Source organism: Aphelocoma coerulescens, chromosome 15 (genome assembly GCF_041296385.1).
Source record: "Aphelocoma coerulescens isolate FSJ_1873_10779 chromosome 15, UR_Acoe_1.0, whole genome shotgun sequence".
Taxonomy (NCBI): domain Eukaryota; kingdom Metazoa; phylum Chordata; class Aves; order Passeriformes; family Corvidae; genus Aphelocoma; species Aphelocoma coerulescens.
Window position 1 is genome coordinate 15,195,641 of NC_091029.1, and position 23,842 is coordinate 15,219,482.

General features: G+C 42.7%; 1 protein-coding gene across 6 annotated transcripts in view; it reads right to left on the minus strand.

Moving 5' to 3' along the window:
- The window catches only part of TAOK3 (TAO kinase 3), a 77,960-nt gene that overhangs the window by 50,521 nt on the left and 3,597 nt on the right, over nt 1–23,842 (minus strand). Inside the window, exon 1 of one of the 6 annotated variants that reach the window (XM_069030485.1) lies at nt 12,835–12,856. The exons of 4 other annotated variants lie outside the window; for them this stretch is intronic. The gene's annotated coding sequence lies outside the window, so the exon portion shown is untranslated. Of the gene's footprint in view, nt 1–9,906; nt 10,179–12,834; nt 12,857–23,842 lie in introns of those variants that run through there. One more of the 6 variants, XM_069030483.1, reaches the window with a different exon arrangement.

The window sequence follows — 23,842 nt, forward strand, 5'->3', positions numbered from 1 at the left end:
GAACATAATCAGGCGAGCAGCAGTTCCCTTCCAACCAACTAGAAAAGCTTTTAGCACAAACAGTGAATGCATTTCTGTCTGTTGGAATTCCCAAAAATGAAAAGCGGATGCTGCAAAAGGCACCACAGATATCAGTTGGAGAAATCATTATCAAAGCTTCAACTCCATTTTCTGGTCACTGGGCTCCCTGATGGAGACATCTGAAGACTCACGGAGCCCAGGAAAGGAAGCCATCAGGAGGGGAGGGTCAAACTTCCTAATTGCTGGCCCAACTTCTACGTCAAGTCCCCAGATCACATCAGATCACTGCATAAAAACACCAAGTGACAGCGTTTGGGAGGGGGGGCAGCAGGGACAAAGGGGAGCTTCTGTGGGTGGCAGTGACAGACACGGCATTTAAGGGCAGGGGGCACAGGCAATAGAAATTCAGGCCAGAGACATCATTAAAACAAGAAAATATAATGAAAAGGATAGCAAAGCAAAAGCAAAGGCCACCACAATTTAGAAGCATCTCTATTTCTGCATGAGAAGCCAAGGAACTGGCAGCTGATGTCAGAATGTGTGTTCAATGGCTAACAAAAATCCAGGCTTATTGGCAAACACTGTGCAGGAAGAACCATGTGGAGATTGCTCTAAGATATGACTGAGCTTTATTTTTGCTCTAATGATAATTTACTATTTTGAATACCAAAAAAGCCATTTAGCTGTTTTCTATCTTTGAGAGGGCTGCTGGAGTAATGACACAGATTTGTGTGTATTGAATTAGCACTACCAAAAAAGTTTTGGTCACTTATCTCACTGATAACATTAATTCATAGCAGAGGTGATAAATGATTTTGTTAAAAGCACACACAGCCAGGTCCACCTCGAGTGACTCAGACCTGAGAGATCTCAGCAGCAAGCAGAACAGGGGCTGATGAAATGCATTTGGTACAAGAATAGGGTAACAGACAGCAGTAGTAATATTTTCAGCTACTCTACACATTGCTGAATTTTAAATTAATTGTAACCACACAGGAAAAAGACCTGGGGGTTGCTGTAGACAGCTCTCTGAAAACATCTGCTCAGCATGCAGAGGCAGTCAAACAGGCAAATGGAGTGTTGGGATAAATGCAATGACAAGAAGCCGTGGCCAAAAATATGGATGGACATAAAAATATTACATGTTTCTATTCTGATCATAGCAACAAAACCTTCTCAATCAATGAATTCACCGATTTGCAATACTGAGTGCAAGGCTCGGAATGAGGAGCTCAGGTAACTGATAACTGCAGTGGAAAACAGAAAAATTTCACTTCTGTGAGGAGACCACATGGGCTGCCCAAGCCCAGGACCAAGGCAAAATCCCAGCAGCACCTCCCAGGGTTTTGTCCCCATCCCTCAGGAGACCCAGTTCAGCATCCCCCTCAACCACACACAAGTGCACCACACACCATTTCCCTCTGGATTTACTTCAGTTCTCTCTCCATGCAGAATTTGACAGTAAATCCCTGGCAGACTCCCACAGCAATCCAGCATGTTCCTTCCTCACTTCACTCTTTTTTTTCCTTCACGTACACTTGCCCAAACCATCTCACTCCAAACCTGTTGTTAACCTGACAAGTAACAAAAAAACTGCTTTAAGCCACATTTATTGTTCCTAGTAAGAAATTATCCTTGCCAAACATTATAGTTCTATTTGATACAATACTTCAGTGTATTCCAACAATGTCGAGAGTGACAGCTGAAGATAATGAATAAAAACTCTTGATCTGTTTCCTATTTCTGTGGCAAATTTCTGAAGCAAGGAGAGGAAAAACCGCTTTTTCCTCTCTGTAGATTTGTTTTCATCTAACAGACAAATTCCAGTTATACTTTCTAGGCTCTTTGGAACCATCAGACTTATTCCAAGGATGTTCTGGCAATCAGAGCCATTTGAAATATGGTTACTGTAGATAAAACACTGATCAAAACATCAAGCAGCACTCCGTGGATCCTGTCACCACCAAGGCTGGCTCAGGACTAGTCTCCACTGACAAACAGCTACATCTGACCATGGCCAGAGCCATGAAATATCCCAGTGTTCCACAATTGCCTAATTCGATCTAAACAACTTTCTCAGAGCCACTTGAGAAACTACAGCCCAGTGCTTTCCAGAGAGAGATGTTCAGGCATCATTTGACCACTTAAAGCTTTGTTTATTTGGACAGATATTGAGATAAAATAGCTCCTAGCCAACATGACTGTGTGAGCAAGGCCCCGGTTACACAAGTGCTCATTTACATCCTCTGCTGTAGCAAAGCTGTCTTTGCAGGGGGAAAAACTCAAAGCTCAAGACCACCAGATAAGGCTGGGCATCTTTGATTTTAAGTCTTGATTTTTGACAGAAACTCCCCATTTTCTATTAAAAATTGCTCCACTACATTTTTTTCCTGCAAACCTTGCCTTGAAAGCAATGCTAAACAAAGCAGGCTTTGAAGACTGTAGTAGAATTTCAGTATCACAATCTTAAATCTCACCCTAAACTTTTCTAAGAGGAAACCAAAATGGTCTTTTTGCTGAATAAAATATCTATAGTTCGTTCACTGATATTATCTCAGTGTCCTACTTGTTACCTTTTTAACTAGGGGGAAAAAAAAGCCTGAATGGAGATTAAATAAAACATGAGTTTTTTGTCTAAAGACAACTAAGCTTAACTGCTACAGTAAAGCTTTCATCACCAGAAACTCTCTGCCAACAGTGTTTTCCCCTGCAGGCGATGTTGTTGGACTTAAATCAGAAAAAAAAAAAAATCAGTCATTTACGTCAGTCTATTCCAGTTCTGCTTTCTATTAAGACAGACTTGAGTCCTTCCCCACCACTAGGGCTGGATAAACCTCCTGTTTTTCCACATTTCATTCTCTTCTCAGTTCATGATGTGAACGTCACCTGCTTAGGGGATGGATACTCAGCTTAAGCTCCTCTAAGAAATATATTTATGTGAGATACAGGGTTCTAAACCACAAAGACAGACCCTTCACAGCATTAAGGCAAATTCTTCTGAAATAATCCAACTTTTTTTTTCTCCCAGGTAAAAATATACAAACACCTATACAACCACTCCTACCTTGTGATTACAGTTTCTTTTCCATTTACCTTTTGTAACTTAGATTTTGGGGAAGTTGAGGAAAGAGAGCAGGGAAATGGGGTTTGAGGGTTTTGATACTTTTGCTAAGCAAGATGTCCAGATGAAGTCAATTTTCTCCTGATAAAGAATATCACCCACCTCCAGTCTAGCCCCAGAAGCACCAGACATGCCCACAGGATAAAGGTTTGCTGTTGTTTGATGATATTCTGCATAGCCCAGAAGGTATTTGTGCAGGGATGTCAGTGCTTATGAGAAAACACTCATTTTTGGATCCATAACAAGTTTATGTAGAAGAAAAGATGCTGAGTTTCCTGGAGAAATGGTCCTCTCACTTGACCCTTGAGAGAATATAAATATTATTTTGTTTTGCAGATGGGAGAAATTAAAGTGTTTTGCCTGACAGTGAACATTTTCAGGATCGCTTCATCAGGCTTCACCATCCTCATACCACAGCAAAGAGCCTTCTTTTTGTGACAGATATACACTTTAAATAAGGCCATTCTGTGTCTTTTATAACCTAAAAATACTTCTAAATATCTAAAAGAAAGTCCATGTGAAGGATTCTGCACACACACTTGTCAATTCAACACCCCAAATAACAGTAATTCTCTAAAAAACACAGAAAGGGTATTTTTAAATGAGAGAATAGACACAAACTTACTCAAGTCAAACGCTGGTACATCCTTTGCAGTCCCATTCCCTGAAGCCAAATTCCTGCCTGCCTCCCCATGCTCCTTAGAAGAGCTTCTCTTTTCATGACATGTTCTGTATAAGAGTCTTAAACATTAATTAAGCCTAACAGTCCTCAGAGATGTTAGCACAGCTATAAAAAGGTTTCTGGATTGAGTGGCTACTGAAGGAACTGGCATCTGATCAAATTTTCAAGAGTTATGCTCCCTGCTTTATGAATAAATCAAGGAACTACCAGTTTCTGAAAGTCTCCAGCACTACTTGATGCCTCATGTACATATTAACAGCCCTATTTTATGGATTCAGCATCCAAGGCATAATGAACCTAAGAGGATATTTGTAGTAAAACTATGAAAGAATCCAATCCCATGGTCTAAGGCAGGAATATATTTAGTTGTGGACAGCTTCTCAATTGCAGGGCTCATAACTTTGTTCTGGTTAATTTTAAGCACAGCCGAGACACTCTATGACTGAAATATGTTTTCCTGCCACTAATTAAAGGAATGAAAAATTCTAGCATTAACTAATAAATTCGTGATAGTTCAGTCTTTTATTTTACAATCACATCAGCCCAAAATGCCAACGGAGCTCAGAGGACTTTAGAAAGTCACCTGTATCAGTCATTACTGTATAGGAACTTCTAGGCTCCCAGAAAAGGATACTCTAGACCAGAGGAATGGGGAGAAAACACCTTTATGGGTCTTCCTAACTAATCAGTACCTAGTACAAATGTATAACTACATCTAATATGACAACAAGAATGGTCTTAGAAGAGCAACCCTGAGTTTATACACGTAATTTTAAAGTTGTTGCCTCCAAGGAGGGAAAGCCTTCAGGGGAAGCTGTTGGGGTCTCCTCCCCCCGCCTGTAGCCCTGGGAGAGGGGCCCTGAGGGCACAGACACACGGGGTTTCCCTGCCCCTGCTCAGCCGCGTTCCCCATTGCTTGGTTTGTGTTCCCCTGCGCGGGAAAAGCAGCTCGGGTCCTGTGACTGTGGCAGAGTCTCTCGGCAGAGCCCGGCCATGTGGCTGGGGAAATAAACATCTCTGAAACATCTAGCAAGAATCCGTCCGTATAGATTTGTTTCTTTTCCACGGGACTCCTGGTTTGATATAGGCGTGTTGCAGTATCCCCACTGCAACATAATGGTGGAGATTTGAGGGCAGAACGATCCCCGATCCCTAAGCGACTTTGTGTGAGTAAACCCTGGAAACTTTGGATTCTCCTTCTTGGTTTTGTTTTGCTATTCCATATCTAAACTATGGAGGAACCGTGGGAAGACTCTTGGCTTTCAGAGCCGCATATGGACATTTATCTTAAACTTAAAATGATTCTTGAACAACGATATGTAAATTTTAGCTTGATTCAAGCTCAGAAAGAACTGAAACACTTCCTGGCATGGTTGTTTAAGAACTTTTTCTATGTTTCTTGGGATTTAATTCTTACCAAGAGCTTTTGGAAGACCGTTTGGACCCAGTTAATATTTGAGTCAAAATATATGCCGATGGAAGAATATTTTCGTGAATATTATTTAATAACTGAGACTGTTGAGCAATGTCAGCTGTGTCCTGGCAAAGGGAAGCCTGGCTCAGGGACCGTGCGGCCTCGGCCACGTGCACCGAGCGCTCTGCGAGCAGCAGCGAGACTGTTCCCGTGCGCGGGCGGAGCCACGCGGGCCGCAGTGTCGGTGGCGGAGCGAGGCGCGGCGGGAGCGGCACGGCCCGGCAGTGCCCGCCCGGCCCCGCGCAGCGCGTGGTGGAGCGAGCCCCGTGAGCGCCCGAACGAGAGGGGCGGCGCGCGGGCGGCGGCTGGCGGCAGAGTGGAGCCGTGCCCAGCCGAAACGCGCGCTGGAGCGGGGCACGGGGGGGTCATCGCTTGGGGGCCTGGCCGAGATGCAGCACCTGGCAGCGGCAATGCGGCTGAGAGCAGAGGAGGCGACGCACAGAGAACGGAGCGACGCGGCCCGGCCCGGCCCGCGCGGCCCCAAACACGACCCTGGGAAAAGCGCGCCGATAGTTCCAACACGGGAGTGACCGAAAGAGAGAGCAAAGACACAGCGAGACAGAAAACAGCAGCCACTCGGAAAAAGGAAAAGACCATAGTAGCTAAGATCTTAGGGACAGTGAAATGGTATAATGTTAAACAAAACTATGGTTTTATAACAAGATGTGATAACCAGCAAGACATATTCGTGCATAGAACTGCTATTAAAAGGAATAACCCTGAAAAATGCATCCCAAGCTTGGGAGATGGAGAGGTGGTGGAATTCAAAATCATACAAGGTAGAAAAGGGTTACAAGCATCGCAGGTCACTGGGCCTGATGGTGTTCCTGTAAAAGGCAGTATATATGCAAAAAATCGTAGTCATGTTAGACAATATCTCCATTGTAAACCCCCCCTACAGTCTCCCTTTCCTAATCCCACCTTTCCCTTTTACCCTATGTCCTATTACCCCCAGTGTATTCCCAATCCGTTTTTTCATCCATGGTTCCCCTCACAAAACCCTGCCTTTGCCAATTGTTTCCCCTACAATTCCTCTCCGATGCCGATGGGGGGATGAAAAGGGGGAGGGAAGAGATTGAACCCTCTCCTGCCTCAGTTTCCCCACAGGCATGTCCAGAGAGTTCTGTCTCCCTTCTGTCAGCCCTAAGATGTTCCACAGAATCTGTTTGGACATTTAAAGACTCAGGAGGGTGGCTTGTTTTGTTTTGAAACAGTTCTTGTTATGGTTATCCAGTTGTCTTCATTCTCCTTTTATTAAAATAAAACGGGTGAGCTGTTGGGGTCTCCTCCCCCCGCCCTGTAGCCCTGGGAGCCCTGAGGGCACAGACACACGGGGTTTCCCTGCCCCTGCTCAGCCGCGTTCCCCATTGCTTGGTTTGTGTTCCCCTGCGCGGGAAAAGCAGCTCGGGTCCTGTGACTGTAGCAGAGTCTCTCAGCAGAGCCCGGCCATGCGGCTGGGGAAATAAACATCTCTGAAACATCTAGCAAGAATCCGTCCGTATAGATTTGTTTCTTTTCCACGGGACTCCTGGTTTGATATAGGCGTGTTGCAGTATCCCCACTGCAACAGGAAGCTGCACTGAACTATTCTACTAAAGGGTTTTGTACTAAATAACCATACATTTTGGTGATTTTTCTTTATAATACTGAAAAGAATCAACACTTTCAAAAGTATAACTACAGGAGAAAAACACTGAGTATTTGTATTCAAACAACACACACAAGAACAGAGTATTTCCAGCCTGGCCAAATTTAAGTATTATGTGACTTTGGAAAAAAATTATCAGAAATAACCACAGACTTTATCTTGCAAACTCAAACACAGAAGCTTCCAACCACTTGAGATGATGCTGCATGCAGCCACTGTTGGAAAAACTCAGCTACATGTTTCTTTGGTGAGAAGCAAACTTTCCCAGAGAATATGAGGAGCAAAGCAAGGTTACAGAGCAAGCATATACTGTGCTTAAACTCTCCATTAATGATACATGAAGCCCAGCAGAGGAACTGCCTCTCCTCATCTTGCTCTCAAGGGAAGTGCAGCACGGCGAGGTTCAGCTCCAGGCTTCCTCTTTTCCAGGCACGGCAGGGACGGGGCCCCCTCCCTGTCCCACTTACCCCAGTCTGGGGCTGGGAACCACCAACTGGGCCTGGCTTTGCAGAACTGGCTCCTTGGCCAAATGCAACACTGCAGCTTCCCGCTGAGAGCTGCTGCTCGCCCCAGTGCCACTACAGGACAAGCCCATTTCTACAATCCAGAGGAGGCACCAGAGTGGGAAAAGCACTTAAGGACTCGCCATTTTCCCAGGAAAACTTCAAGTAACAATGTAATTACATCTTTCCTCACTTAATTCACTGAGTGTCCCAGAAGAGAAGGCACGCATGGCTCATTCAGTGTTTCTGAACAAAGGAACTGCCACCCAAAATCTGGGGCTGAGAAGCCCAGCCAGCGTTTTTCTGTTCATTTCCAGATTAGCCCCCAACACCAGGATGGGTGACCTTCCCAAACTGACAAGCCCCACGTTAAAATATAGTCATAAGACACATCAGGGAGACAAATACCACACATCCTGGACACCCAAAGGAGTAAATTCAGGGAACGTTCCCCAAGTGTGAGACGGTCCTGTGTCTCCAAGTCTTACATACAGCTTCTACACAAAGGAGGTGGGTAAGGGCATCTCACAGAGCCTTGCACGCCAACAGCCTGGCATTCTACTGCTTCCCAAAGCTTTAAATTTCACTCTCAGCAAGCCACCCCTCACTCAGCTATGGAAAAGGGCAAGCCATAATGATCTCTTGGATTTGAAGTGGGTCTGAACACGACTGCACTCCTCTGGAGCACCATGTGCCTCCAGGCAAGATCCGTCCCTATGTGAGAATCCAGACTTACACACTGGAAGAAACAGGCCCATCAGCTGCTGAAGCAGCAGGTTGGATTTATTTGGATAATGCTGAAATGAGAACTGATCCCTAGACTCTACAAGCCAGAGCTGGGTGTCTCATCTCGCACGTTCAGCTTGCAGGAGAGCCGCTCCCTTCCATATCCCTTCAAACTGCCTCTGTCCTCTCCTCCTCCACACAGGAGGGAGCTGTGTTCCACGCCAGGCACCCCCAGCCCAGCAGCTCCTTGTCTCTTCAACTCCCAGCATGCTGGACATCCCAGCAGGGCACAGCTCTAGGACATGCTTAATCCCATCCTCCCTGTGCTATTGCACATCCAAGGTGATCCCACTGAATGCAAACCTGCCCCATAACAGATCATTCAGAGGCCCCAGTGAGCCTGCTGGCCACGGTACAACACTCCCAGACTCATTTCTGTATCTGGGATCAGCAGGTACCCAGGAGCTCCCCAGGAGCACAGCCCACTGCCAGCGACACAATCTGCTGCTGATAAGGGACTGGAACTGCTTGTGAGTGACATGTGGCTCAGGGGTCACTTTCAAGGGTGCAAAAAAAAAAAAAAAGGAAAAGAAAAAATATGGGGAAGGTGTCTCAGAATTATAAAGTACTAAAACTGGAGTTACCCCCCAGTGACAGTAGGGTAAAACTGGTATTTCAAAGCAGAAACACATTTTCACAGCAGTGCCAGAGGACAGAAAAGGAAGAAAGCAACATCACCTCTATAAGGATTTTGCTTAACTATCCTCATTAAAAAGGGATAAATACTAGCAGTGTGTAATCATTACAGTAATCCAATATATTTTTGTGTCCCCAACACTCAATTAAATTTATTGAGACTCCAGAGCTACCATACACAGCTTGAGAGCATGTAGCATCTGCTACTTCCAACGTGAGTCATGGTAGGAAATTCCCCTGTATTTTCTAGGAACCAGTCAGGCAGCCAGCGATTGAAACAGTGATGTGACTATATGTAACACCCACACAAATGAGAAGAAATAACTTCTATCAATAAATGTACATTATATTTAACATACTGCTGATTTCAAGTAAGAGATTACAATTAGAAAGATTATTTTGGGAAAATATTCCCCAGTTTAATTTGAATGCAATGTAAATTTTGCCAAGAAATATTAAAGGTCAGAAGAGACTGGAAGAAGAGAAACTAATTTAAATAAATTGCAAGAATTTGAGGACATTTTGAAGAAGGGAAGTAAATATGCAACAAAGCAACACCCCACAGCACTTGCCTCCATTTTCAAGTACTGCATCACTAACTCTGTAATCTCTTACCACATCTGTCCCTCCCCAAACTTTAAATAATCTCAGCTCTCCCCCTGCACCTTCTGTTTTAGACAAAACTACAGAGGATCAAACTCTTTCTCACCTTATGATTTCTCTCCATTCCAAAACACCAGACTAGAAATGCCTTATTTTCAACAGCCACACTGTTTCCTGCATCCCCAGATGTTCCCAATCACGGAGATACTTCATGTTCACTCTGCCAACAGCTGGATCTGTTGCTATCCCCTCACTCAGACATGTGACAGCCCCACGAAAGCCCCTCTAAGGACATCCACAGCAGCTGCTGCCTCTAGACTGGCCTCTGGAGTAAACCCTGAGCTCAAAAGCATCCTGGTCATGCCCACCTCTCACTTCCACACAAGTTACCACTGTAACAGAGGGATTGTGATGCACAAAATTTAAACTTACCTGAGGTCTGAGGCTGGTCAGTCAGAATAATTTGGATTTTAAGAGTCAGGTCATGTTACCAGATGGCCTCTAAGGAAGGAACACAGCCTCACTGACAGCAGAGAGCTAGTTCTTACTTTAGCAGCTACTGAGTCTTTTGCTAGGCACAAATTCAAGGTTCAAACCAAATTTAGAAGTTATTTTATATAGTGTTGACCAGTTTCAGTATTTTTAGACCGTGATCAAAACAGCTGCAAAGAAGGTGAGTGGATGAAGGACTGCAACGAAGATTCACGCAGTTTTGGATCACGGGTTATGTTGCAAGCTAAAGATACATTTTTGGATTCGACTTCTAATCTGACGAGAGCTCAGACATTTGTGCGCAAGTAGCCAACTAATAACCCTTCCAGATAAGGCCTGGAGCTCCTAGAATTACCGAACAGCAGCAGTCTCACCTTCAGAGAGTACACCACGGCCTTCTTGAATTACCAGGACTCTTGATAAAAATCCACTAGGACAAAAGAGAAATTCCACCTCACTTTTGAATACCTGAAAGTCACATCCTCATTCATCAGTGGAGAGAGCCTAAAACAAATCCACCACAAGCCAGCAACTGGAAGGACAGCTGCTTATGCAAGACCATGGACACAGAACAAGATTCACGAATTTTCACCAAGGAAGTGACTGAAAAGAGGGTTACAAGCCCTGGGTTTGAGGACAAAAAACTATTTGCTATCCCAATAAAGGAATAAATCCAGAAGAGAGTTTGGTTTTACTGAGAATGAGTCCCCAGACTCATACAGGCTCCCTGTGTAACCCCAGACCACTCTTTAGCTCTCTTAAGACAAAACTTTCTGTAAAGTGTGATGCCACCAATTTATCTGCAATATTTACACTGACAATGAAGTTCTTCAAGGATGAACTTAAATATATATTTCCACCTAGTTTAGCTAAATGTGGCACCCCATTTGAATAGTCTGCCATGTTATTATAATAAATTAGCAGTAGCATGTCAACAAGGACAAAGAGAACTACTAATACACAGAGTTTTCCCCAGCACTCACAGAACCCCCTTGCCAGCATCAGACACCACCTAAAATGAATTTTTTTTTTTTCCCCAGACACTGAATTTTCTTCAGAAGATTTCTGGACAGGGGCTTTTCAGAAAATACCTGACGTAAAGTAAAGCTGGGATTCTTTACAAATATTTACACTAAGTTAAAGGTTTGTTCTGAAGTATCAGATCGCTACAGTTGGCAGCAACAAAGTAAGGCACAGACCAGGCTGCAGGAATCCATAGCTGGTTTTAGTTCTGAAGGAGAGGATCAATTTCATCAGAATTTCTTATCTTTTCAGACATCATATGGCCGTCAATTGCACAGCAGCATTCATTAAATACCAAAGCAGAGTCCACAGATGTCAACACAATCATATTAATATAGAGTCTTGTTTCTAGCTGCAATCAGTGCTACAAAGAAGAGATGAAGACACAAAATCTGAATATTAAACCAAAACTTCTATGTTCACAACTCTACTCAATCCCCAGGTCCCTCCTGCTGTCCCAAAACCACAAATCCAAATTCCCTGAGCAACAGGGAAGTGCAGACAGGCCTGTGCATACAATGGTCTCCATCTCCCCTTAAGCATTTTAAGTTACACTAGGGGAAGCACTACTGAAACACAAACCAAAACAGATTTAGCAGAGATCTCTGGGAATCTGAAGAGCAGCTCATGGGCAGCTGTTACAGGAAACCTGCTCAGCAAAATGGCCATAACACATTTGTCACATGACACCTTTCTGGGGACGTGCCAGCTGCATGCCCAGGAGTTGGTATTAGTACAAGAAGTGTGGGTAATGTCAGTAATTACGTGCATTATATAAGGTGTGCTTGCAACACTCCCCTTTCCTTCTCCATAAAGATTAAAACTGTGGCTTCTAAGTAGCTTAACTGTTTGATGGAGACAAGCACAGCACTGCTGCTCCCAAGAACTGCAGGAACTGATTTTCCAAACCAAGGTGTAAGATCCAGCAGTGTCTCCAAGCAATAAGGGCTGCTGGGCACACGAGGTCAGTTGTAGCTAGAAGCTCCACCTCAGGAACATCTGCAGAATCCGTGCAGTGAGCTGGCTGCCCCAATTTGAGTTTCAGCTGCCAGTGCCCAGGAAGCACAGCACCCCTGAGGGGCCCTGATGGGATGCAGAAGGAGCTCAGTTCTCAGCACAGCATTGCACAGCCTGAATTACACTCAGGAATCTTACACTGCACCTCGACACTCACCTAGCCTGGATAAAAGGAGGACCCAAAGATTTTACCTGTGCTGGCACTGGATACATAAGTAGATTTAAAATGTTCTTTTCCACACAGAATGATTCAGCTACCCCACTATACACACACAGAACACGTATAGCTTAAAAATGCCTCTTAAAAAAGCAGCAACGCACCCAGAAATACATCTGCATGAACCCTTCAATGTACAGACCACCAGCTCTCAGCACTGCATCATTCATAGCTCTGGTAAAGAGCTGAATGTGAACACTGCCATTTTTATACAGTGTTTTAAAACCCATTTCACGTCCATTACTGCTGCGTGAGTGTTACTCAGGAAGACATAACAATTCCCACAGCGTGTGCAGAATAACACACAGGCAAACATCCCCCAGCCTGCCATGGGGACATTTATTAACCAACCACTACACTGTAAATATGACCACTGACTTCTGTGTCTGCAAGGTGAAACAGCTTCCAAACCTGGAAGTGAAATGTCAGTATCAAGGTTAAAAATTAATAAATGAGCTGAGGAAGCCCCTTTGCTGTGTAAGGGCAGGACAAGGAGTGTTTTGTCACCAAAGATGTGCCAATACACAAGAACACCACGGGAAGTACAAGCAGAAAGGTCATTTTGCATATGAATGATTAAGATATTTAACTCATTTCTATCATCACAGTACCTTTACAGCTCTTTCAATCATATAATCACCACAAAGGCTAAGGAAAAGAATCCAAGTGTGCACCCTGAAGCGCAGCATTCCAAACACAGCCTCCCAGAACTTCCTAATCCTCCCCTCCTATCACTCATGGCCAGAAGAGACTGGACTTATTGACAAAGTGAGATAAAGTAACAGTCAAAACAAACACAAACTGCCCTGTAAATCTCAAAGGGTAACACCCAACAAACCTGAGAGATTTTAAAGGCTGCACAGAAAACGCATCCTTCAAAAGGCTGCACTATCTTCCCAAACAGGAACACACAGAGCCCAAGCACTTTAAGGACAAGGAACAAGGTGACCAGCACATAAAGAGAAGTGCATTGCATTTATTTGAAGCACATCTTTGACAGCCAATTAAAATATATCATCATTAAAATTAAATACAGGCCAGCAAATGTTCTAATGCTCAAAACTTTTCAAACAAATTCCACAGCAAAATTTGTTTTCTGGTAGGGTTTGGGATCTGGGTTTAAGTCAGTCCCAACTCACTGCTCTGAGTTCCAAACCTCAGCAAATAAATTTGGCAGCCTTACACATGGGCTCAAAATTTCCATTTGAACCATCAGAGGTTTCTTGATTCAATTCAGTAAATGCATCATTCGGCATCTAATTAAGGAGGGAGGATAAAATTTTAAAGCTGATTCTGAAAACAGTGGCATATACCCAGATTACTGTAGAAAGATCCTGGAAAAGCTACACAGAATTCAGACAGTTACAGGTACTTCTGCCACAAGCAGCCTGGAAATGCCCCTTTGCCCTGTCCTTCCTTCCAGAGTGGGTTTATTGAACCCATAACTGAAAGCATTCCCCCTCAGGTCTGTCTGATTTCAGATCAGACACTCTAGACTTCAGTTCAGCTTCTTAAACAAAAAATGTGAAATGGCCACCACCGACACTGGCAAAGACAGATTGATCCCAAAGCTCAGCAAGTGAAATGGTATTTGGGATAAGCAGATCCTTCAAGATCAACATAAAAAATGTTTTGGTCATAGAGAAAAACTGATCTCCAGGATACACCTGTTCTCCCAGCAGAAAAAAACCCTTGCTCTAGATCACAAGACTTCAGCCTTTTACAGCCAAACTGAGTCAGCATGAGACAGTTTAAAGCAGTATGAGAATAATTTCAAAACTCTATGCCCTGGAACATAACCTGCTTGTGTGGTACTTACTGTGACAAGCAGAAGACTTCCATTTATTAAACATCCTTATTTTCTTTAAGAAAGCTGGAATAACCACTATTAATGCTGCAGCAAATGCACATGGCTATGCACTTGACCCAGGGATTACTGAGTTTTGGTGGCATTTGATCACTTCAATTTGGGGGAAAGAGGCAGGGAGCCAGGAAAACATCACTGTGTGCCTTCAGAAAACTTGGTATTTTTAACAGTGCAGTTTAAGATCAGCAACCCTGAAGCAAAATGGTCAGAACATTTTCTTCCACTGGTGTGGATAGTGTGAGGAATGAGACAACTCTTTGTAGAAATTAAAACAATTTATTAAAACAGAAAAATTGAAAAATTGCAAAGACTAACAAAATATAAAAATTTTGGATCCAAGTGGCTCAAAAGGTATGACCCAGGAGCGCAGGGATTCAGGAACTTTAGGCTTAAGACAGCTCTGAACCTCAGGTAGAGAAAAAAATAAACTTGCAGTTTTGGCTGGTCAAAAAGAAATCTATTTCTAAAAGCCCCTAGAAAGGGGTAGGTTTCTCCAGCACTGCCTTAGCAAGCTGGAGAGGAAGGGAGAGAGAGAGTGGGCGTGTCTTTTTTTTTTCTCCCTGTTATAGCTTTTGCTCCGCCCACAGTCCGCCCACAGCCCACCCCTTTGGTTCAAGGTGATTGGTGCTCTCCCTTTGACAGACCATCTCCATCCACCAATGGCTCCTCCTGGTCAGAGGGGTGATATTAGTTGAGATAAGGGTCATGTGCTTATGGGGGGGCTGGGCTGTTTGTTGCAACTGGGGTTTTTTTTTAAAATCTGCCTTGAAACCAAGATACAAGTAAAACAAAAAAATACATCCAACACATCTTAAAACACTTGTAAAAGTATACAGTAAACACAGGAAGACCATAAAAACTTGATTAGTGTACCTGGACTGATGGATTGCTTTAACATTCAATTTAAAAATATTAAGCTCAAATTAATTAAAGCACTTAATATGCAAAGACCAAGCACAAATAGGGATTTCATGTATGACAGATAGCACACCAAGAGCTTTCAGAGGGCGAGTATTTTAGGCCAGTGCAGCAAAACAAAGAACCCAGGAAGGGAAGCTCACCCACTGTGGCAAAAACCAGCATAGGAAGGGTGAGTTTATTCATCCATTATGCTGAAGAGCTTAAAATAGAAACATTCTGTATGTCTCACCTCAGGCCAGGATGAACACCTGAACAAAACTGAATCGCTGTTACAGCAAATGACTGGAAAACACTGATGGAAACCGAGGCTGTATTCTGCCTCTCCCTCCAACCCATGAAAAAGTCCTTATTGCTGCATGTTTTTACAAGGAGGGAACAAAATCAGATCCACTATTTTTCCCTTTTTTTTTAAATTATCTGGAGAAACAGAGGCTGATCTATAAAGCCTCACCTCTCCCTGCAATCCCTAGTATGCCACTATCCCTACCTATGGATGGACAACTGCAAAAACCAACAGCAGATAGAGACACTTGTGAAATGCAACACACCCAGTCCTGCAGCTTTGGAGGTTTAAAAAAAAAAAAAATTAAAATCTTTAATGAATAAAATTGGGATGAAGAATTCATCTGTTTAGTGCATTTTGGAATGAAAAAAACCTCTTTAAAACAGTAACTGAGAGCTTAACTTACCAAACACTCTGATTAACAAGAAAAAACCAAAATTCATGTTCACAATGAGGTATTCTGAAGCTAAAAATACCCAGCCAGCTGCAATTCCCACCTTATGCAGGCAGGCAGAAGTGCTTTGCAGTCCCCCTCCCCAAGGAAACACATGCTCACTTCCTTCTTCATTGCAACATCAGAGACTCGACCCGATGCTAACAAGCCACAAAGTCCTGCCCAGAACTTAAAGTCACGCCCCAGTAATTACATAAAATAAGCTCCAAGTACAAGTGGTTAAAAAAAAAAAAAAAAAAAAACAACAATTTATTCAGCTTCATTTTTGCTTTTAATTCCAAAATATTTTGACTTGTCATAAAACAGAAAAGCAATTTTCATTTCTGAGGTTTGCTCCCTCCACCCAGATGTCTCATTAACTTTTTTTTTCCAATCTCACTGTAGAACATCAACACATTCATTTATCTCAATACTATGTCAACACAGGGATCAAACCCCTGAACATGCAACCTCTTCAGGAGGACATTTTAAGGTGTATTTGATCTTTACTTTTTGTACATAAAACATAAAGGATGATAGCAATAGTGGGGGGAGGAGAGAAAAAAAAGGAAATGTAGGAAAATGTAAAACTAAAACTCAGTTGAGCAGAATGTCCCACTCAAAGGTGGTCCAAGACATCAGAGTAACCTACAAAAGCAGCAAAGATCCTCCAAAATCTCTGCAAGCTCCCAATAAAAAGCCAAAGTGCTCTCTCCTAACCTGACCTAAAAAAAAAGGCAGCACACAAATTCCTGAACAAGAAAACCCCGGTACACTGCATACAGATTTTCCCCTGAGAAGACAGAATACACCATGTGGTAGTTTATGGAATCAAAATTTTCAAGATAATAGTTTTTGGTCTACTGGTGCCCTGACACCAAGAAGACCAAAAAAAACCCACATAGCCCAGGAGAAGGCTCCAGGTCATGGAGCTGGTATCATCCTGCTCCAGAGGTAACACTACCTGCTGGGCACAGCAGCCTGAGCAGGGTGTGGACATCCCCAAACAGGAACCAAAACCCTTCCCATTGCACAGATACGGAGCTCCCTAGCCACCTCTTACCACCAGCTTTTGCTCTTTGGTGGTTAAACACCCCTTTTTTAAAGGCCAACTCAAGCACCACAACTCCCCCAGCTCCCCAAGCAGCACAGACCCCAGCACAGCCATCCTTTCATTCTTTACGACAACGAGCTTTGCGAGGTTTCTTCACCCTGTGCTCCGCTGGGGGAGGCAGATTCTGCCCCACATCCCCTTCTACAAATAGTTGTAGCAAACCCTTGTGGTTCTGCGACATCAGCACTTGGAAGTTCCTCCTGCCAGGGTGAGTGGTAACTGTTCACCTCCACAACCCCACCATCTCCAACACAGCTTCCAAGCTGCTGGAATACAGAGGCACAGGATACAGATGGGGTTTCATCCTGACCCTCAGCCTTTCAGCTCTGCTTTGCAAGAGTTCCTCATTGATGAATGAGGACACCAATTAAGCATCCCTTTTGTTCAGACAGAGATCATAAATACGAAAGTTTTCTGACTTCCTCTCTCCACACCCTCGAGGCTCTTACCCACAACTTCACTGAAAGCAGCTGCAAACGCTCTCTGGATGGGGAGGCCCTGCCATCAGGAGCCAAATGCTCTTTAAACTGAGATGTTTTATTCTTTAAACACCCATCACAAATTCCCTGGATGGTTTTGCAAGCCAGGTAGGCTTAGCAGTGCTCAGAAAGGCTTGTACTGCACTGTTTACCCAAAACAATGATCTTCCTGAAGAAAAAAACAAACAAACTTTCCTCATTTGTATTAATGAAACGGTCTATTTGTAGACAACTAATATAAAGTGGTGCTTCCTTTTCTAACTTTAGAATCTCGGTTACATACTGCAAGTAATTCTCACACTTAAACAACAAATAGGATTTAATATTATGAAGTAACTTTTATGAAGTAACTTTTCACCTTCATGTGATTCCTGTCATATGGGGCCATGGCCTAACATTTTAAAAAGCCACTGCATACCTGAAATGTGAAATACAACTTTATGTTTGATGAATATAGTATCATCATTTAGTCAATATTGTCAGTGCCTTGAGACAAACATTCTGCTTGGGCTCTTCCCCCACTTTTTAAGGCAGGGATATTTCTGCACATAGGTTATAAAACACTGAACAATGAACATATAGCAAAATGTGTCAGCCTCTCAGAAAAGCCTTTCCTCGGTTAAATCTGAACACAAAACCTTCAGAAAAAAGATAAAAAGCACGTGCAAGTAATATAAAGCATCAAAATTGTGATTCCTAAAAAAAGCACTTCAAAAAAACCCCTCAAACAACAAAAACCCCAGCGAAAGGAAGGAGTGTTACCAATGATTCAAGTCTTCCCCAGGACAACCCAAATGCTGCTGGACCCAACCCGGGCCCAAGAAACAGAAAGTGAAACTCGTTAATTTACTCATTAACTGAAATCTAACAGTGGCATAGGAGGGTTTTTGTTTGGTTTATATGTATTTTTAGAAAGATACTCACAGTGTAATTTAGCAGGAGAAGTTTGTACCATCCAGCACCATCCTCACCCTCCCTCTGTCTGTTCCTATCTCCAAACTTCTGGCTTTGCTACCCCAGTTATTTCACAGCTGGACCAGTTTCCTAATCTGAACCACCCTCTGGTAGCACAAAGGTTTGTGCCAATGCAGCTCAGTGGGAGCAAGTAGAGGTGGAGTAACAGCTGGTTTTGATTCAGCACTAAAATCAGTTCAAAATTAATATTAATTTACAGACTCATGATTTTAAATTCTCAACCAATCCGTTTCCTGCACCCAACCCCTGATCCCTACCTCCTTCAGCCCTTTGTTTCAATAGGAATCCAAGTTTCTATTTTTCTTTCAGTCAATACATTTCAAATCTGCCAAGACACAGAAAACAACTTATGTATATAATAATGAAGAGATGAAACTGCGAAGATAAATAAAACTGTCTGGATTTGGACCTCCAGCTGTCAAGGCTGCATCTTGACTTTCAAGTGACTGTGAATTTTAAGAAAGTTATTAAAGTTTAATAAGGTACTATTGCTAGTGACTAACAAGGTTACTTGGCTGGTATCCAGCCCTCCCAAAAATGGAGATTTCTCCTTTTCTTGCATAACTACATTATTATAATGGTGGCCAAAAGGGATAAAATTCCAATAGATACTTTCTAAACGTACTATCAAACTAATTTTAGAAACCACAACATGAGCATTCACAAACAGAAGTTTCACAGATTGTCAAAAGACCTGAGCTTGAAGATCACCAAATCAAAGAGGTTGTCAATGGTTTATACCTTTTAATACTAAAATTTCTGTTGCCTAATACATTTTTTTAAAGATTTTTTTGTTGTTGTTCATTTTACAAAGCAAAAGCAGGGCAAATTCTGAGTTAGGCAGACACACAAGAAAAATCCAGCTGATTATATAGCATTTCTTTTGGCATGAAGGTGCTAAGGGCTCACTAGTGGCAGAATAAGTCATCATCACGATGCTGAACTGCCAAAATTCACTGAGGCTACGGCATGACCTGCATGCAAAGCCAGCCGTGAAATCGCAATGAAGCGCTCAAGGCAGGCTCAAACATCCCTGCATATGCTCCAGCTCTGCTCCAGACCACTCCGGAACTGCAGCAGCCTGCATCTACCCGGGGTGATTGCAGGTGAAGCCAGGGAACAACCACTATCAGAGCTTCCGCTATTAAGGCTCCTTAATGATGGACCCAGGCTTAACCAGTTCTCCCATTGCAGGACTTTAACCATAATAAGCCCCTTGAACATTCCTACAGTGTTTTCCAAAGATCTTACAGCATGAGGCTACTAACTGTGCTCTCACAGCCTTGTGAGGCAGGTATTAGTCAGCCTTTTTTTTTTTTTTCTCATTTAAGTACAGATAAAAAGTGAGGCAGAAAGCTGGCAAACAACTTCCCTGTGGATACACAGCTGACTAGTGGCATACAGAATCCAGATCTTCCAGATTCCAGTCCCTGTCATCAGCCAAAAGGCCATCATTATGAGGAAAGAAATTAGTCTGGTCTTATAAATAGCATTTGAATATAAGCCTTGCTTAAATATTTGCCAAGGAGTTGACCTTAAACACCAGCAGAGCTGCACTGGTAGCCTGGGGCTCCAAGCACCAGTTTGCACAGCACTGGAACAGGGATTCTGTCCCTCTGCCTCCCTGGATGCCTCCAGAGCCTGGATCCAGCACAAACTGTCCAACAGATCAGACCACGATCTCATCTGACCACCTCCAGTTTGGACTCAGCCTATCAAAAAAATGAAAGACTGCTCTAAAAATATAGAGTGTTGCTCTAAAATACTCAGGTAGGTAGGAAAAGGCAAATTAACAATAAGCCTGAGTCAGCAACTTTCTGCTACTTTAAGTCAGACTGGCAGAAGTCTCCCTGTAACATAAGAACTGGAACCTGCAATGTAGAAAAGGTGCCCAACACACCCAAAATCTGGAGCACTTTTCCAAGTCAATCATTCAAACTGCTCAGACTGTATTATCACACATTTCCTGTAATTTCTGCAGGTCTCAAATGCCTAAGTGAGATAAATTTTGATTTATGGCATTTCCACATGGCACTACAAAGAAGCAGATCTTTTTCTGCACTACAGCTTCAATACCTGCAGCAGGCCTAACTCCTGGTCTACGTTTCCTGCAGCAACATACTAAGCCCAATACTGATTTTGCAACAAAACCCTTCATGTCTTACTCTGTAAGAGTCTAACTTCATTTGAAGTTAGGTACTTTCTAGTAAGGCAACCCTATGGAACCAAGTGGAAAACTGCAAAACCAGTGTTAAAGCAAACAAAGGAAAAATAAGACTTTGTGCAGCAAAAAACTAATTCCAGTAGTTACTCATTTATTCTGGTTTTAGATACCTGTGCTGCTCTCTCCCACCCATGTGGGCCATGCCCAAGTCCTGAACACACAACCTCTAAACCACAACAAGACCTTTCAGTCCAAGGGAAGAGCTGAAAACAGAAAACTTGTTATTTTCTGTGGGGATTCTCCACAGAGAAAAGACACCACAGATAAAAAGCACACAAGAAATGCTGAGAGAAAGCTGCCTGAGTGGAACGAGTTGGAAGGTTTTTTTATTTCTATTCCTCACTTTAGCAGCTAACTGTTTTACTGGCAGGAGAGCCATAAAATCCTATTTTTGGCTGTTCGCTTCCCAAATGACAGAAAAACTCCTGACTCTGAGAACGTGAGTGTCTCACACTGGAACTCAAGGCTCGTGTCTCTTAATGAAAAAGCAGCAGAGAGAAAACTCCCTGTGTCCTGCCCAGAAAGACCAAACTCCCTGGATTATTATGCATTAAAGCACCGCTGGACTGTGGCACAGCAGATGAGACCTGACTCTCAACAGAGCCCGTTTCCATCCCAGCTCACATTTAGGGCTCAATTATCTTATCTGCTCTGCCACTCGCATACTTTCCAGATAAGAAATGTTTTTCCCCTCTTTTAAAGAGCTAAAACTGACACCACTGCCAGTGTTGAGATTAGAAATGCTATAAATTAAAATTCATTTGGGCTAATGCTTTTAAAAAAACATTTTATGTGCAGGCTAAGGCTGAGAATTAGATTTAATTGAGATGTTGTGTGTAAGCTTTAACACCAGAAGTATGTTCCACGAGGGGAAAGGCAGTGTGTTCCCCACTTCAGTTTCCTCACAGGGTTTAGGTCAACCATCAGTTCATCTCCAGTTGAGAAACTGGTCAAGAGTTGGGAGGGAGGGAAAAAAGCCTGTTTTCCTCTTCCAATCTATGACTAAGAATGAGGCAAGCAAAGGGAGGATCTAAGATCCTGAAGGCGATGGTAACAAGAGGTCATTAGTTAATTCCCTCAAGGGTAGATACTACTTCCTTTTATTAAATAACAGCAGTTTTTAATGATGTCAAATATCTGTTACCATTCTAAAGGACACAGCATACTCAAACTTTACCTGAACCAGGCAGAATAAGCAGAAACACACAAGAAACCCTGAACTGAGAGGTAGATTGCCCCTAACCAAGTAGGGAGGAAAAAAGACTTACCTGATTTTTATCCCGAAAATTTACAATATATATTATTTCTTAATCATGTATTTTAGGCCTAACAAAAGCAAATTTGTCATAAAGTCTGTTTTAATCAGTGCTTTAAGATGTACAAATAAATTGAGTCATTAGAAAAAGACGAAACAAACACAAACATCATTCTGAGGTTTAAATGAAGTTTCTTGCCTAAATAACTTCTGAAAAAGCTTAATCAATGTATTTTTATGACCAACTATTAATTACCTGTATGACCACAGCACCTGGGAGCTTCAGTTACCCTGCAGCAAGACCCTGCAGAGCCAGACCAGAAGCGATGCCTGCTCTGGAGAAATTACAGTAATCCAAAATTTGAATAGTTAAGAAACGCAGGAGAGCACGAGGAAATAGGTGACTGGAATTTATGTTCTCTGTAGCTGCACTTTAGTCCACTTTCCCTTGTGTACTGGAAGGACTAAGGTGTGTGTTTGTTTCCTCTCCCTGCCTCAGTTTAAAAAAAACCAACCCTCCAGAAGTCACAAAGACAAAAAAAACCCCAAACAAAACACAGAAAGAAGGTGTTTTGGGTAATAAGACTGGAAGAAAACTATTTACACATTTTAATACCTCTGCTTCCCATCTGAGAGAGAAAGGATTTCTCTTTTTTTCAGGTTTTTTAAGCTGTCATCCCACAGAGCAAGACTGAACCATAGTAAAAGGGCACACACGCAACTTTTGGAACCCTTCAGTCTCCATTTAAAGGAATCCTTTGAAATTACCACACAACACAGTAGTGCACCCAATACAAGTCAACAGCCAGGGCTGTTTACAAGCTTTCTGCTCAGTGTTAGGCTGAAAACCCCAACCCTTTTTGCTGTGTAATAAATCAGTGCTCCACGTTTAACAATTTTCAGTGGTACCATATGCTACGGAGTCCCATATGTTCCATTACAAGGGAGAAAAACATCATCTCAACGTGAATCATCACTGACTGTGTTCCTGTAAATCTGGCTTAAATGCTCACAACGTTCAAGGGCAACCCTAAATAAATCTGCTCAATATTATGCCAGGTTCTGTGCAACAGAATCACAGCTCACATATAAAAATATGGGGAAAATGAGGTTTAATGCAGGAAGTGAGCAGAGTTTGCATCTCTCCAAAAACAGACTCACCACAACGTTTGGCACACATTCATCAGTTCCAATCTAATCATGACATCCTGCTCACAAAATGTTGATGGTATCTGGTAGTCCCAACACCTTTCATCCTAAACTGCTTAATACATGTGGAAATACATATACTGCATACAAGATTCATTCCTCCCAGTGCCAGGTTCTACACCACAGTGATCCTGGGGAGTAGTTTGTAGAAAAGTAACAAACCCAAACCAAACCCATGTGTGTGTTTTAGACTCCAGTGGAATGCAGCTGGAAGTATATGGTTTATCCAGGATTTTGGGTTAACATCTCCACTCTTACAGTGACAATTTCTTAGGGAAGTACAAACGGCTTTTTCTCTCTCTTCCCAAAGACAGCATCACCTGCAGCACAAAACCTGCTTATCCCAAATCAAAGTCATGGAACACCAAGGTCGCCATTTGCCCTCCTTTTGAGGAATTTCTTGGGCTCTCAGGTAACCCAGCATCACAGTTAACAGTGACAGAAGGAGGAGGAGCAAATGGAGGCCAAACTGTGAGAATGTCCCTATTTGAATGCCTTTAGTAGCCAAGGACAGACTCCCATGGAATGATTGGTTTCATTAAATTCTAAGCAAACCAGAGTCCAGTTTGACCTAATATTCCGGGTGGGGAAAAAAAAAAGTAATTACATCAACATCAAGCTATTACCTGTCCAAGGGCATAAGTGCCTAGTTCATTAGCAACTCAGACAAACTTGTTTTGTAAGCTCCCTATATTAAATTTGAGATTTCCCTGCCCTTACAAATTAAGCTAACGATTTCTGACACAAAGTCCAGTAAAACAAACATGACCATTTAAACAAGAAATCTTCCAACCTGCTCAAATACGTGTTCTTTGCCATCCTGAACAAGAACAAACTTTAATTAGTCAATCTAATTTCA